The sequence below is a fragment of the Musca autumnalis genome, unplaced genomic scaffold (assembly GCF_047663935.1).
Source record: "Musca autumnalis isolate F117 unplaced genomic scaffold, ASM4766393v1 scaffold_2, whole genome shotgun sequence".
Lineage (NCBI taxonomy): Eukaryota > Metazoa > Arthropoda > Insecta > Diptera > Muscidae > Musca > Musca autumnalis.
This window is the reverse complement of record NW_027411755.1, coordinates 213993393-214009272: the sequence shown is the minus strand read 5'-3', so window position 1 is coordinate 214009272 and position 15880 is coordinate 213993393. Positions and strand designations below refer to the sequence as shown.

General features: G+C 34.7%; 1 protein-coding gene across 1 annotated transcript in view; it reads left to right on the top strand.

Annotated features, from left to right (window-relative positions):
• Positions 1-217: 217 nt before the first annotated feature.
• Positions 218-15880, top strand: part of vir-1 (virus-induced RNA 1) — a 273677-nt gene continuing 258014 nt past the window's right edge. The window contains exon 1 of the mRNA XM_073970864.1: positions 218-695. The gene's annotated coding sequence lies outside the window, so the exon portion shown is untranslated. The remainder of the gene's footprint in view (positions 696-15880) is intronic.

Below are 15880 nucleotides of genomic sequence, written 5' to 3'. Positions count from 1 at the left end.
CCGAACTAAACGATTTTTTATTTGTTTTGTTATTATCGTTTTTGTTTACATCCCACATAACATGAATATCGTTGTTTCTTTTTTTTGCAGGAAAACCAAACAAATTTACCATTTGCAATGTTTGCATGAATCAAATAGCATAGCATCATCGTCCATGGTTTTCTTCCTCATTATTGTGGCCAGCATATGGACGAGTTGTCAGAGAGAAATAAAATTTAGAATAACAAGATCATCATTCTACAAAGAATCTCCTCTCACACACACAAAATTTTGTTTACTCTCTGTTGTCTATGCAACCGACCTCTGGTCCGAGAAAAAAATACTATTTCGAATATAAACAAAAAAATTTTAATTTTATTTTTTCTTCTTCACTCGCCATTATTGGTATAAAACCAAATGAATTCGTACGCAACGGTTTAGTTCGAAAACGCGAATTTCCATAAAACGATCATAACGCCACCGCGCCGGTTAATAGTGAGTTGTGTTGATTCATTCACACATCTTGTAGATTATCAAAAGAAACGTTCCGATCTTTAGCGATACAGAAAGACCGACAGACATAAAAGTGACAAATTTTGAAATTGAATTTTTGTAACGTGTGTGTGTGATTGGGAGAAGCTGAACACAGAATTCCCCCCGATCAGAAAAAAGACTTCACATCTTATTAATCATCAACAAAATCAGAAGAAAAAAATGTGTGTGATTTTAAAACTTTGTTATTTTTTGTTGTTGTAGCAAATTGTTGTGTGTTATTGTTGTTTGTGAGAAAAAAAAAAAGCCAAAGAAAATAAAAATCCAATATTTATTTTTGGTTAAATGATTTGAAATTGCCTTGGCAAAGGTTGCGGCGGCGATGTGTTTGAATGTGTTTTGGTGTCTTGTCATCGGTCGTTATTGAAGAATATGCGGCCATTAATTAATTAATTATCAGTTCGAAACAAATTGAAAGTAATGAAGTTAAGAAACAATATGTAATAATGAGTTTGAGATAACATATTCGAAATTTAAATACATTTAAAACGGAGCAAATTTCATAAATTTGGATAAATTTAAGATTAAATATTTTTTGGTACATACATACGATATGTATTTATTTTACAATTCAATATGCTGCAGTTTAACTAATAAATCATAATAATCTAAAGAATACATCTGATTTTATCAGTGAGTTACCAACCAATTATTGAACCTTTATACCCATACAACAAAACAAACATTGTTCCACAACATCCCATACGGTACAAGGGAGACTTCTCTCATATCAATGAGTGCACCCCGATTCATATTTAGCTTAATGATATGGGACCTACTGTTTATCGCCGAGTCCGAACGGCGTGTCTTAAGACACCACTTATGGAGAAGTTTTTCAAGGCTGAAATACTCAGGAAATGTCGCCAACATTACTGAGGGGTATTTTGCCACCGTTGAAAAATGTTTGATGTTGCTTGGCCGGGGAATCGAACCCCCGACCTTCTGCGTGCAAGGCGGGCGTGCATACCATTGCACCACGGTGGCACCTTTATACCCATACCCTGTTGAATAATAACAATTTATTATTAACAAATTGTTGCTTATAAAAATTATTTGGAAATCGAAATTGTTTTAACGTGTCTCACGACGTTCCCACTGTCTGTGTGTGTAATTGTTTTCACAATCACGTTTAGTTAATTTTGCTTCTCCCGAAAAATCGTTATCTTCCTTCTCATTATCATATTCGAAATTGATGCCTTATCTTGCTGACATTGTTTATATCCATTTAATTACTGATACTGGCCAGTCGTGTTCCATTAACTTTGCGGATGGGTAAATCCAGTAGTTATAACATCGTTAATGGCTAATAAACAGATTTATCAATTAAATATTTGATGGCTGATTTGAATATAATATATGTATGTGTGTATGCATATTAATGTAATTATGTAAGCAATAAATTCGAATGCAAAAGTTTTTGTTTTGGTGCTGAAAATGTTTTTGAGAATGAAGATTAAATTTATGGTTTTTGAGAAGAAGTCGTAAGAAATTTTTACCTAAACGTATACACTAATACCTCGATTTGCGTTTATGATTGGTTCCGGCGAACTTCAACGCAATGCAAAACAACGCAAATAAAAAAAAACATGCTTACACATGTTTGTGTGAAGAATGTTTTAATTGGTTCCACAAAATTTTCTTTTGGAATTTAACTCCAAAAGAATTTAACTGCTACAAGAAAGATCAAAATTAGTCCATTTATGAAAAACTTAACAAACAAGTATAAAAGTATCAGTCAGCTGAGCCAACAGATATATACCCTCAGCCACGTACCCGAAGAAAAAAGTTAACACAATACGTCTGTAGGTTTTTTAGCTGTTAGGGAAAATTTTCCAGGATGGAAAGGGCCGCAAAGAACTACACAAAATTCAGAATGATCCAAGACGAGTGCATTTTTTTCAAACTTTGGTTAGGGTGTACCCGTAGGAGTGATCCGATGTAGTACATATTCGGACCTAATACAAATCTGTAGGAAATAATTTTTTTTTCTTCATTAGTCTATGGATATTTTCCTTAGAGACTATATAATTAAAAATGTTGTACTTAATTTTCTGAATTTAAATATATTACAATTTTACTTTTCAATTTAAAAAGTTTGAGCTAAATCGATTTCTCTCTTATAGGGTTATTTTACACATTAGCCAGTATAGGTGGTGCCGGTAGGATTTTCGCAAGTGCAACCTGCTGCATCACAAATTAATAAGATCAGAGAGGAGTTGTTAAACTATACTTTTTCCAAATTTTGTGTGGGAGGTACCCAAATGAGTGGACCGATATAGTCCGAATTAGAACCCGATCTATGCCTGAAAGTAATATTACCAATAGCAAAGTTTGGCTCAATTCGGTTACTCCCTCCTAGAATTATCATGCTCACAATCTTGGCGAGAAATTTTGAACCTTTGTGGCGGAGGTACCGAAAGGAGTGGACCGATATGGTCTATCTTCGAACTTAAACTAAGTTGGGACAAAATATTGAAAGATCCAAAATTTGAACCAAATATTTTGATCCGTTCGAGAGTTATCGTGCGCTCCAACTACGACACATGGTATTATATGGGTTGTTTGCAGTTTTCGTGTTGATTTCTGAGGAAGTATGGACTTGCTCCTGAAAAAAATTATATCGTCGTAATGGGGGTAGTGAATACAAGTGGATGCAACAAAAATCAAAGCGATTCAAGAGCAGGCCTTAAACTGCACTTAAGCAAAATTTTGTGTGGGAGGTACCCGAAAGAGTGGACCAATAGGGTCCATATTGGAACCTCATCTATGTCTGGTAGAAATGTCACGATGTGCAAAGTATGGACTAATTCGGTTACTCCCTTCAAGAGTTATCGTTCGGACAATTTTTCCGAACATTTTTGAACTTTTGTGGGGGAGGTACCTGAAGGAGTGGACCGATATGGCCCATCTTCGAACTTAAATCAAATCTGGACAAAATATTTCGATACCAAACATTTGAACTGAATCGATTGATCCGTTCGAGAGTTATCGTGCGCACCAGCCAGACAGACAGACAGACAGACGGACGGACATTGCTAGATCGACTCAAAATTGTCTGAAACGGATATCGTACAAACATACTTGGGGTCTAAAACCATTATATCTATGAGGCACATTTTTGGTCGTATCAAAGTGTAAATACCCTCTTTAGCCTAAAGGCTGAGGGTATAAAAATATTATATATTCATTCCTGTTAAATTATTTTACATAGTTAAATTTGTCATTCCGTTTGTAACATATCGAAATATTCATAGGAGATCCTATAAAGTATATATTTTCTTGATCAGGGTAAAATTCTAAGCCAATATAACCATGTCCATCCGTCTGTTGAAATCAATATACAGCTCTCAATTTTATGTTTGGTATTGCAAATGGACCATATCGGTCCAAGTTTTGATAGAACGATACCACCCGATTTTCGGCATTTTGAAAGTTTTACCTTCATTATCACACCGAAATGGTTGAAATTTGATACTTAGTCTTCGTTAGTGGTATAAAACTTTCCCCTAGAAAATTGTTGGTATAGGTCCACACCTTCATATTGTCCCCATAGAAAGGTACCTCCAGAGGGATTTTGAAGGTTGTGGCCACAATAATCTACCGAAATGGCAGAAATTTGGTATTTTGTCTTCATTTGGTGTATTAAACGTTCCATATGAAATTTGTCGGTGTAGGTCCACGACTTCATATAGCCCCAATAGGACGTACCTCCGGATTTTCGTTGTTTTAAAGGTTGTGGCCTCAATATTCCTCAGAAATGGATGAAATTTGGTATTTAGTCTTCGTTGAGAGTATAAAACTTTCCCCAGAAACTTGTCGGTCCTCATTTCCGGTATTTTGAAAGTTGGCGTCTCAATATTCCACCGAAATGGGTGAAATTTGGTATTTGGTCTTCATTTGGGACACTAAAGGTTCCATATAAAATTTGTCGGTATAGGTCCACACCTTAGTATAGCCCCATACAACAGTACCTCCCCATTTTCGGTATTTTGAAAGTTTTAGCTTCATTATCACACCGAAAAGGCTTAAATTTGGTACTTAGTCTTCATTGTGGGTATAAAACATTCTCCCAGATGTTGGTGCAAATATTAGCGTTTAAACAACCCTTAATGTTCGTACGCATGGCCGAGTGTGTAATGTGTTCGGCTACAAATCAGAAGTTTGCATGATCACATCCAGCAGAGAGCGAAATAAAATAAAATAAAATAAAACAAGTAAGAACGGCGTTAAGTTCGGGCGTGCCGAACTTTTTATACCCTCCACCACGAGGTATGTATATTAGGGATATAACTTTTTGCACTTTTTTGTACATATCAAAAATACCACCACATAGCCGTGTAGAGCATGAAAAACTATTATGAAATAAGGTGTAATTTTTTCTCTATCGCGAATAAATATTTATAGAAAATAAATACGATTCTCACAGGCAAGGTCAACAAAAACAGCCTGTAACTTTCGCGAATTCGTTGCAAATGATCCCATATTCTCTTGTCCGATAGGTACAAAAAATATAAACATAATATTAACGAGTGTATAAAGAAAAACCAAAAATTGCAATAGTGTCAAAAGTTCATAATATGCTCTGAAATGGCGCGATTTGAGAACAAATAGGTCCAGAACGGTTTGATAATGATTTAAATTAGATTACAAAAAAATAAAAATGTTAATGAAAAGCAAATATGTTGTTATATCAGATAAAATTAAAAAATGCATTACTGAACTTCAATGCATTTGGTGCGGAAACTTTTTTCGCGATAGAGAAAAAATTACACCTTATTTCATAATAGTTTTTCTTGCTCTACACGGCTATGTGGTGGTATTTTTTTGGTTATAGCCCTAATGTATGTTGAAGAAAAATGGAACAATTAGTTTCATTTCGTTTATGAAAGGAAAGGTGCAGAATATTTTAACTGATAAATACCCCTTTAAAAGAGTCATAATGGACCGTCATCGTTGTTCTTTCCAAAACATGGATCAATATTATTAATTTTCCGAATTGAGCTTTTATATCCTCTTGAAATACACAATATTAAATTATAGCAATTTCGGTTCGAAAATTTGACAAAAAAAAAAACATCGAAATACATAAAAGTGGCAATACCGGGTACTTAAACCTGGATATATATGGACAGTTCGTGTGAACACAAAAATGCAATTAATAACCATTTCGGTAAAAAAATGTGACTAAAATCTTCAAAAAATTAAATAGTGGCCCGCTTTTATGGACCAACTTTAAATGGCAGATGCTTACATCTGGGAAGTTTTTGCGGATTCTGAAACTAAAATGTTCATAGATGAGAAAAATCACAAGCAAAAAAAATGCCGGAGCGCTTTTTTTAATAAATCGTGATCAATGTTCACATTTTTAGGGTTTTTTAGATTTCCACGATTTTGCTTGGAAACCGCAAGTTCTATCGAAATGGGATTAGAGAAAATATTGTAGCTGTGAAAATTCTCTACCAGACTAACCTTTATGATATTTTTGTAGGTTTTACCATTTTTGAGATGAAGAAATTCAACTTGGGGAAATTCAACCTGGGAAGTTTTTGCGGATTTTGAAACAGCAATGTTCATAGATGAAAATATTCAAAAACAAGAAAAATAGCTACAGGGGTTTTTAAATAAATTGCGGTCAAAGTTCACATTTTTAGGTTTATTTTAGATTTTCGCGATTTTGCTTGGAAACCGCAAGTCCTATCGAAATTGTGCTAAAGAAAATGTTGTTATCTACAAGACTGGCTTTCATATTTTTTTCGTAGGTTGTACCATTTTTAAGATCTATAAGTTTAAGTTGAGAAATTGCAGCCATGACATTGTTTTATAAGGAGACGATACAGTCATTGAACTTCTATATCTCAAAAATGGTAAAACCTACGAAAATATTATAAAGGACAATCTTGTAGAGAATTTTCACTGCTCAAGCATTTTGTTAGTTCCAGTTTGATAGGGCTTGCGGTTTCCCAGCAAAATCGTGAAAAGCTAAAAAACCCACAAAAATGTGAACTTTGAGCGCGATTTATTTAAAAAGGACTCCTGCGATTTTTTGTATACCCTCCACCATAGTATGGAGGGTATATTAAATTTGTTTTTCTGTTTGTAACACATCGAACTAATCATTTGTGACCATATAAAGTGTATATATTCCTGATCACTATAAAATTCTATGACGATCTAGCTATGTCCGTCTGTTGCAATCACTCTAGCGTTCGCAATAATTGACCTAGAGCGCTATATTTTTGCACCCGAGTGTATTTTTTCAATAGGCAGGTCAAGTTCGAAGTTGGGCTATATCGGCCCACGTTCTCATATGATTTAGATTTTAGATACATTTTTTGACCAAACTACTTATAATTTCACGTTTGGGGTTCCCAGTGATCACGAAACACCTCCACCAAAAACCGTCAACATAGATCCATATTTAGGTACAGCCTCTATATATCGGTACCTCCCGATTTTCGGTATTTTGAGGATTTTAGCTAAAATTTTTAACGGAACTACCTGTTATTTGACGTTTGAGGTTTCCAGTGGTCACAAAACATCTCCACCGAAAACTGTCAGCATAGGTCGATGTTTTGGTATAGCCCCCAAATAACGGTACCTCCCGATTTTCGGTATTTTTAGGATTTTAGCTACAATTTTTAACCGAACAATTTGTAATTCGGCATTTGAGGTTTCCAGTGGTCATAAAACATCTGCACCAAAAGCTGTCAACATAGGCGCGTGTTTTGGAATAGTTACCATATAACGATACCTCCCGATTGTCAGTATTTTGAGGATTTAAGCAACATTTTTGACCGAACTACCTGTAATTTAACATTTAAGGTTCCCAGTGGTCACAAAAATGTTTCACCACAATTATCAACATATGTCCACACTTTGATTTATCCCCATATAAGTTTTGCCAACCGATTGAAGACATTTCTCTAATGATATTGTCTTTTTATGGAGGTGCGTTAATGAATAACCCGATGCCCATCATAATTTTTGATCGTTTTTATGATTGAATATATGGTACATGTTAGCTCCCTAACTTAATAAGATGTTAAAGCCAGTTCTCCAGGTGAAACTACTTCAGATGAAAGAGAGGCCAAGATAACAGTTGGGGTTTGACATGTTGCTAGCTCTACAGGAGTCAATGTTTTGAATACATGATTGCCAAATCCATTGTCAGAAATTTGTACAATTTTGTCTGTTGCAGTGAAATTGATTTGAAATTCTTGAATAATTATACCCTATTTGATAGATGATTTGTTTTCGTTTGTATTAATTGATTGTATGTGACTTCCACAAAATGAAATTGAAATGATTTGCATTTTAAAATGCTCCACGCCGTTATCACAATAATGAACATGTCTACACATGAATATAGGTAGTATTTTGTGGCTATTATCTGCTTCTCGTTTTTTATATATTTTAACTGAGATGGTTGGCTCGTTGGCAGTGAATGACCAACTTAAAAATAAATATCCAACTAACATTTGTTTTTTTTTTGCTGCATTGTATTCAGAGAATTCTACAAAGTTTTTTTTGCCTAATTTAATATTAATTGAAAGCAAACAATAAAAATTAATAATAAATTAAACATTTATTTACAAAAACAATGGAGAAAATCATTAACACAGTCACGAAACATCTGATATTTAAAAATTATAGCCATAACGAATATCATCAACGCAATTAAATAGACAAGCAAAAATGATTGGTGACGGCAAAGGTGACTAGTTGATGCACCACATAGGGCACTTATGACCATATTTTTGCCTAGGAACGAAGCAAATATTAGTAAACAGAATAGAAAACAAATAAAAAGGCATTATGTTCGGTCAGGCTGAACTTTTTATACCCTCCGCAATGAAATATCCTTAACTTATATCAAAACGTGGACCTATGTTGACGATTTTTGCTGTAGAAGTTTCGTGACCACAGAAAAATTCAAATGTCAAATCACACATTGTTCGATTAAAAAATTGAGCTAAAATCCTTGAAATACCGAAATTCGGGATTTACCGTTATATGGGGACTATATCAAAACATTGACCTATGTTGAAGATTTTTAGCGGAAAAGTTTCGTGACTACAGAGATCCTCAAATGTCAAATTACAGCTAGTTCTGATAAAATTTTTAGCTAATATACCCAAAATCGGGAGTTACCGCTATAGGGGGACTATACCAAAAAATGGGCCTATATAGTCCATCTTCGAACTTGACCTGCCTATGGCAAAAAGACACTCTGGTGCCAGAATATAGCTCAATTGTAGCTCAATTATTGTGGTGATTACAACAGAGGGCAAACGGACATAGCTATATCGACTCATAGTTTAATCCTGATCAAGAATATATATATACTTTATAGGGTCCCAAGTTATTACTTCAATGCGTTACAAACGGAAAAGCAAACTTAATATACCCTCCGTACTGTGGTGAAGGGTATAATGATATACTTTTATTTATGTCCTCCTCTACTAACGGTAATGCAAAGTCTACAACTGAGTCGATATTTTAAAATTATTTTTTTTGAAGAGTTGTTACAAATAGTTGTTTTGAAGTTATCATACGACAATAAGCTCTGTAGTGTTTTTTAACAAATGTAAATTGCATTTAAATGGAAGTATTTATTATTAAAAATTTATTCAGAAATTAAACATTTGTTAATCGCACCATAGTTTATTTGTGTTATAATGATGCAAAAAACCCTATCTTCCGTAAACATCGCGATAAATCATTATAATGGATAATTATAAAAAAGAAACGGGGGGTTTTCTGAAAACATTATGGTGAATGTTGCATGTAATCGTTAAGGAAATTATGATATAAAGGTAATTATTTAGTTTTGATAGTGTTGGATCCATATGATAACCCTGAAACAATCATCAGTTTTCAATGTTTTGATATGTATTTTTATAATTTATTTCATTAGCTTATGTTAGTATATTGTTTCCTAATTCTTCAAAATCCCACAAACAATTCTCAAAGACACAATAAAAGTACAATGAGAAAGACTATTCAAAATAAAATCATTTTAATTTAATTTTCAATTTATCCAAGCATAAGCTTAGTTTAGCACCAAAACTCTTCACTCGCCCTAGCGACTGAATAATGATGACCGAAATTAGTAGTCCTATTTAAATCAGTATTTGGTCTTTGATGCTGGTGTTTGTGAAAATTGAATTGAAAGTGCACACAACCTCGCATTCATCCACCCAAAGTCTGTTATGGTTATTTTAAATTAAATGCATTAGCAGTAGGAAAATCCAAATCTCCCCTCCCCCTATTTACCGACAAATGACAGATTTCTATTTTATACATTTAAACAATAGAAATGCTTTTCTAAAATTGTTATTTAAATGATTTAATTAAGCTGTGATACGTACATCGTATGTATTTCTGTCATTCATGATGATAATGACAGTTCTCAATTGTGCGAGCCAGATTATCATTTGAAGCGTTCAGAGCACACTTCGACTAACTCCATAAAACAAAAAGTTGAGAAAAGCAATGATGAAATGTATATTGTTTTTTAAAATTCCCCTGATAATATGGATTCAAATATATAATGTAGAATGCATAATAGCAGGTATAGCTTTCATCTAACGGTATATAAAATAAAATAAAAACAATAGTCAACAAACAATCGTTAGTAATGTTGTGGTAATGGTGGAGTTAATCGAAGTGTGCACTGAAAAAAGTAATAAAGTTAGGTTTTGAATTTTTTTTTTAACGAAAAACTTAGTTTTATACACATATATTACAGGTTTCACATAAAAATTAATGTTGCTAGTTCGGTTATAAAACAATATTTGTAATTAGTTCATATTAGCTTTATGTTAGCGTCATTCTTCATGGCTAGGTTTTCGACGTTTTCGACGTATGTAATATACGTCAAAAATGTATGTTATATACGCCATAATTTTCTAAAGGCCATCTATGGTTTCAACAAAAGCCGAAAGAGTATTGCATGTGCACGTTGCGAGCAGAGCTACATTTGAATGTGGAGTTAATCGAAGTGTGCACTGAAAAAAATTGCATATTATTCAGTGGTCAATAAAAACTTGTTATTTAAAGGTGCTCATCTTTATTATTCAGGAAAGATATTATAATCATAAATAGATATGGCGATATCAAAGGCTTTGACACTAAAATCTCAAATTTTTCAAAAAGTGGAGTTAGTCGAAGTGTGCACTGAACGGCTCATTTAACACTGATTGTTATCGCGAAAATGGGGGCATTCTATAAAGTGAAAGTTTGAAAATGGGGACATATTTTTAATTTAAAATTTTTTATTTTATATTTTAGATTTTATATTTTACTAGCTCAACCGGTGCGCTCGCAATCCCGACTTAACTAAATAGATTTGAATTAACTTTTTATTAATATAATAAATAAATTCACCAATTTTTTGGATTTTATTGCATAAATATAGCAGAGATGAAGTTGCTTTACATCGGTTCAGTAGTTCTGATGTAGCTTGGCACCACTTCTTTGTGTGTAGCCTTAATTATATGTGAAGGTACATATCTCTTGAGCCGACTCTGCCGTATAAGTAGAAAATAACTTAACATTAAGGATAATTATAATATATTTTCTTCATTATACCCTACACCACTATGTGGGGAGGGTATTATAAGTCGGTTTTGGCCAAAAATTTTGTAACGCATCGAAATAATGGTCGTAGACCCATACTTATATATACCAAAATTAATGTCTCGACGTGCTGAGTCAATCTGGCTATGTGTGTCCATCCGTCTGTCCATCTTAACCTTGTAATCACTCTACAGGTCGCAATTTTGATCAGATGATAAGGGGCCCCCGACGGAAAGAAGCCTTGTTGATGGTCGGATAATATTAATATTTTGGTTGCTTATGAGGGTCCCAGATTATATTCCCTAAATTAAATGTTTACCAGTGAAAAGCTTAAGAACAGGGGTAGTGGTGTAGGGTATCACATGGTCGGCCCGGCCCGACCGTAGCCTTTGCTCACTTGTTTTTTATACCCTCAGCATTTATGCTAACGAGGGTATATACACTTTCATACGTGCAAAATATGCCTTATCGAAATAACGGTTTTAGACCCCAAGTATGTTTGGACGAAATGTGTTTTAGACAATTTGGAGTTGATTTAGCCATGTCCGTCTGTCTGGCTGGTGTGCATGATAACTCTCGAACGGATCAAATGATTCGGTCCAAAATTTGGCTTTCGTAATATTTTGTCCCAACTTAGTTTAAGTTCGAAGATAGACTATATTGGTCCACTCCTTCCGGTACCTCCCAGAAAAAGTTCGGAAATGTTCAGAAAATGTGTGCGCACTATAACTCTTGAAGGAAGTAACCGATTTGGTCCATACTTTGCACATGGTGAAATTTCTACAGGACTTAGATGAGGTTTCAATATGGACTCAATCGGTCGACTCCTTCGGGTACCTCCCACACAAAATTTCGGAAAAGTTTGGTTTAGGACCTGTTTACGAATCGCTTTGATTTTGGTTGTAGTAATTTGTATTCACTGCCCCCCATATAACGGTAGAAGTTTTATCAGGGGCAATCCCATACTTCCTGAGAAAATAGCCTGAAAGGTACAAAAAACCCTATGACACCGTGTGTAGTGGCTGGAGCGCAAGATAACTCTCCAACGGATCTGCCGACTCGGTCTACAATTTGGTCTTCGTAATATTTTGTGCAAACTTAGTTTAAGTTCGAAGATAAGCCATATCGGTCCACTCCTTCAGGTACCTCCCCCACAAAAGTTCAAAAATGTTCGGAAAAATTGTGTTCGGAAAAATCTTGATGGGAGTGTCCGGTTTGGTCCATACTTTACACATACTAAAATATCTACCAGATATAGTTCAGGTTCGAATATGGACTATATTTGTCTACTCCTTCGGGTACCTCCCACACAAAATTTTGGATAAATTCACTTTAAGACCTGCTCTCGAATTACTTTAGTTTTGGTTGCAGCAATTTGCATTCGCTGCCTCGCCCACAAAAGTTCGAAAATATTCGCTAAAATGGTACGCGCGATTTCTCATAGACGTAGCAACCGATTTGGTCCAAACTTTGGATCTCTAAATATAGTCGAAACTTAGTTTATGTTCAAATTTGGGCCATATCTGTCCAATCCCTGTGGTACCACCCACACAAATGTTCAACATTTTTGTGTGGTTCGAGGATTCTTTGGACATTTTTACCGAAGGTTTTGCTAGTGGCACTGTTTACAGAGATATTATGTTTTTCGTAGGCTAGTGTGATAAAAAAGCCATATCTATCGATATCCCCGCAAATTTTTGAGCTTTAATCCTATCCATACTTTTGTCAGTTCATACGCCCGAAAGTTTGGAAACCCCCCTAAAGACTTAAATTTTTTTGTAAAAAAAAAGTATTTCAATCCACACATGCTGAGGGTATATCTCTGCCGACTGATACTTGTTTAATTGTTATAAAGGGATTTGACTTTTCATATTCGAACAGCTGGTGTGATACCACTACCTGGGTAATTGTGCCATGGCTGAAACCGATATTATCATAAGTTTTGCTTATACATATAGCGTTTAAGAGAAAGGCGTGGGGAAGATACCCCACCTCCTCCGAAATTCAAAAAATATACATAAGAACGGCAAACATTGAGCTTTTGCTGCAAATTTGATTGGAAATAGGAGATGTACCCCGCCCCTCTGGAATTCTATAAAATATGTATCCTGTTTTCGGGGGCCATCCATGTACATTCCCAGACAATTTTAGGAAAATCGGCTCATTAGTTTTTGCAGAAAAACTTTAAATTGAAATGAAAATTGAAAAAGTGGGCGCGGTAAAATTTTCTTTCCATAAAAACCTAAGTTGGTTATGACGGCATTTGCTTTTTATTCATAAAGATATGGAATTTTTTAACGTGGCAAAGGAAAGTACCCCACCGCCTTCGAAATTCAAGAAAATATGCATCCTATTTCCACCGGATAACTAAGAAGACTAAATACCAAATTTCCGATAATTCAGTAAATACTACCGTAAGTCAAAAGGTACGCTTCTATGGGGGATAAAGGAAGACGTGGACCTATACTTATAATTCTTTTCTGGAACATTTTATAACCCTATGAAAGACTAAATAGCAAATTTCTGTCATTTCGGTGGGATATTGACGTCACATCTTTCACAATTACGGGAGGTACCGTTCTATGGGGCCAATATCGAAACGTGGATCTATACCGACGAAATTCAGCCGGAAAGGGTTTTACTTCCAACGTAGACTAAATACCAAATCTCAGCTATTTCGGTGGGTTGTTGTGGCCACAACCTTCAAATTTCAGCCATTTCGGTGTGATAATGAAGCTAAAACCTTTAAAATACCAAAAACCGGGTACCGGTCTATGGGGGCTGTATTAAGGCGTGGACCTGTACCAACATATTTGTGGGGGAAAGTTTTATACCCCCAACGAAGACCAAATACCAAATTTTAGCCACTTCGGATGATATTCAAAATACCGAAAATGGGGAGGTACCGTTCATCTATAGGGGCTATATGAAGGCTTGGACCTATACCGACAAATTTAGAGGTGAAAGTTGAATACACCCAACGAAGACTAAATACCAAGTTTCAGTCATTTCAATGGATTATGGTGGCCATAACCTTCAAAATACTGAAAATCATGAGGTACCGTTCTATAGGGGCTATATAAAGGCGTGGATCAGTACCGACAAATTCCTGGGGAAAGTTTCTTACCCCCAACGAAGACTAAATACCAAATTTCAGCCGTTTCGGTGTGATAATGAAGCTAAAACCTTCAAAATGCCGACAATCGGGTGGTACCGTTATATGGGGGCTATATCAAAACGTGGACCGATATAGCCCATTTGCAATACCAAACATCCTACGAGTAATAGAAACTTATATACCAAATTACAAAGCTCTATCTTGAAAATTACGAGCTGTATTTTGATTTTAACAGACGGACCGGCGTACGGACTGACTTTGTAGGGCTCCGATGAATATTTCGATGTGTTACAAACGGAATGACAAATTGAATTATACCCTCCATATTATGGTGGAGGTTATAAGAATAGGGTATAGGGGAAGTACCCCGCCCACTTCGAAATACAACAAAATTGTAGGCCATTTTAACCGGGGTCCATCCCTGTACATTCCCTGACAATTTCAGAAAAATCGGTTCATTAGTTTTGTAGAAAAGATAAGATAAACATTGAAAATTGAAAGAAGTGGGCGTAAAAGTGTGCTTGATCAAATTGCAAAAAAAAACCTAAATCGGGCTTTGGCGAACATTTCACAAAAAGAATTATCCAAATCGGTCCAGCCGTTCTCAACTGATGCCATTACCAACGAACGACATTTGATTTTCTTTTATAAAGATATTTTATATTTTAAATTTAATAGTTTATATATTTTGTATTCTATATTTTATATTCTATATGTTATATTTCATATTTTATGTTTTATATTTTATATATATTTTTTATTTTATATTATACATTTTATATTTTACTGTTGTTATTTTATATCTTATGCACCCTCTCATCGACCGTAGGTACAATGTGGCCTTGAAAATTTATGTCTTCTCTGTCTTCATTTGTTTTTTTTTTAATTTCTTTTTTCCAGTTTTTGTAATTCCAATTTTACTATTTTAATAATGCATTAATACTAGCACTAGGCAATGACCACAACAAGCCTTCAACAAGTTCTGTAATGCAATTTAACACAAATAAATGAATGTCATTGATTCGAATATGTTGATGAAATTTCCAGAAGTCGAAATAAAAACAACAACAAAATAAGCCACCCATGTAAAACTAAAAAAAATGTCATGTCATAGGGGTTCGTTCGTGTTTTTATTTGTGATAATTTTGGGGTCGTTATACTCATTGTGGGACATAGATAGGGGTTAAATTTATATTAAAACATTACATGTTCTCTTTGCTTCACAATACATAGTAGATATGACTTGAATGACAGCAGTACGTCTGCCATATCTAAGTTATGCTTGGTCTTGAACTTAAAAGATATTTTCAATTAAATAATGACAGGTAGAAGAAGGTGTTACGCTCGCTCAGGCGGAACTTCTTGCACCTTCCAACGCATGGAGAACTGAAACGAACTGTAGTGTTGAGTTAAGAAGTGGTATTCTGATAAATGAAGACACGAAATGTCGTAATGAGGACATATACATAAATGGACTTGTCTAATAAGAAGACTGACTCTCCTGCAGAAGAATACCACGTTGTCTTCTATATTGCGAAAAACTGATGGCCGATTAATTTTCTGCGAGAAGAATGCTTCTCCTCTTAGAGAAGAATAGGTCATCTATGAAAGACCAACTTATATACATATATGTACATATACCAAGTATAT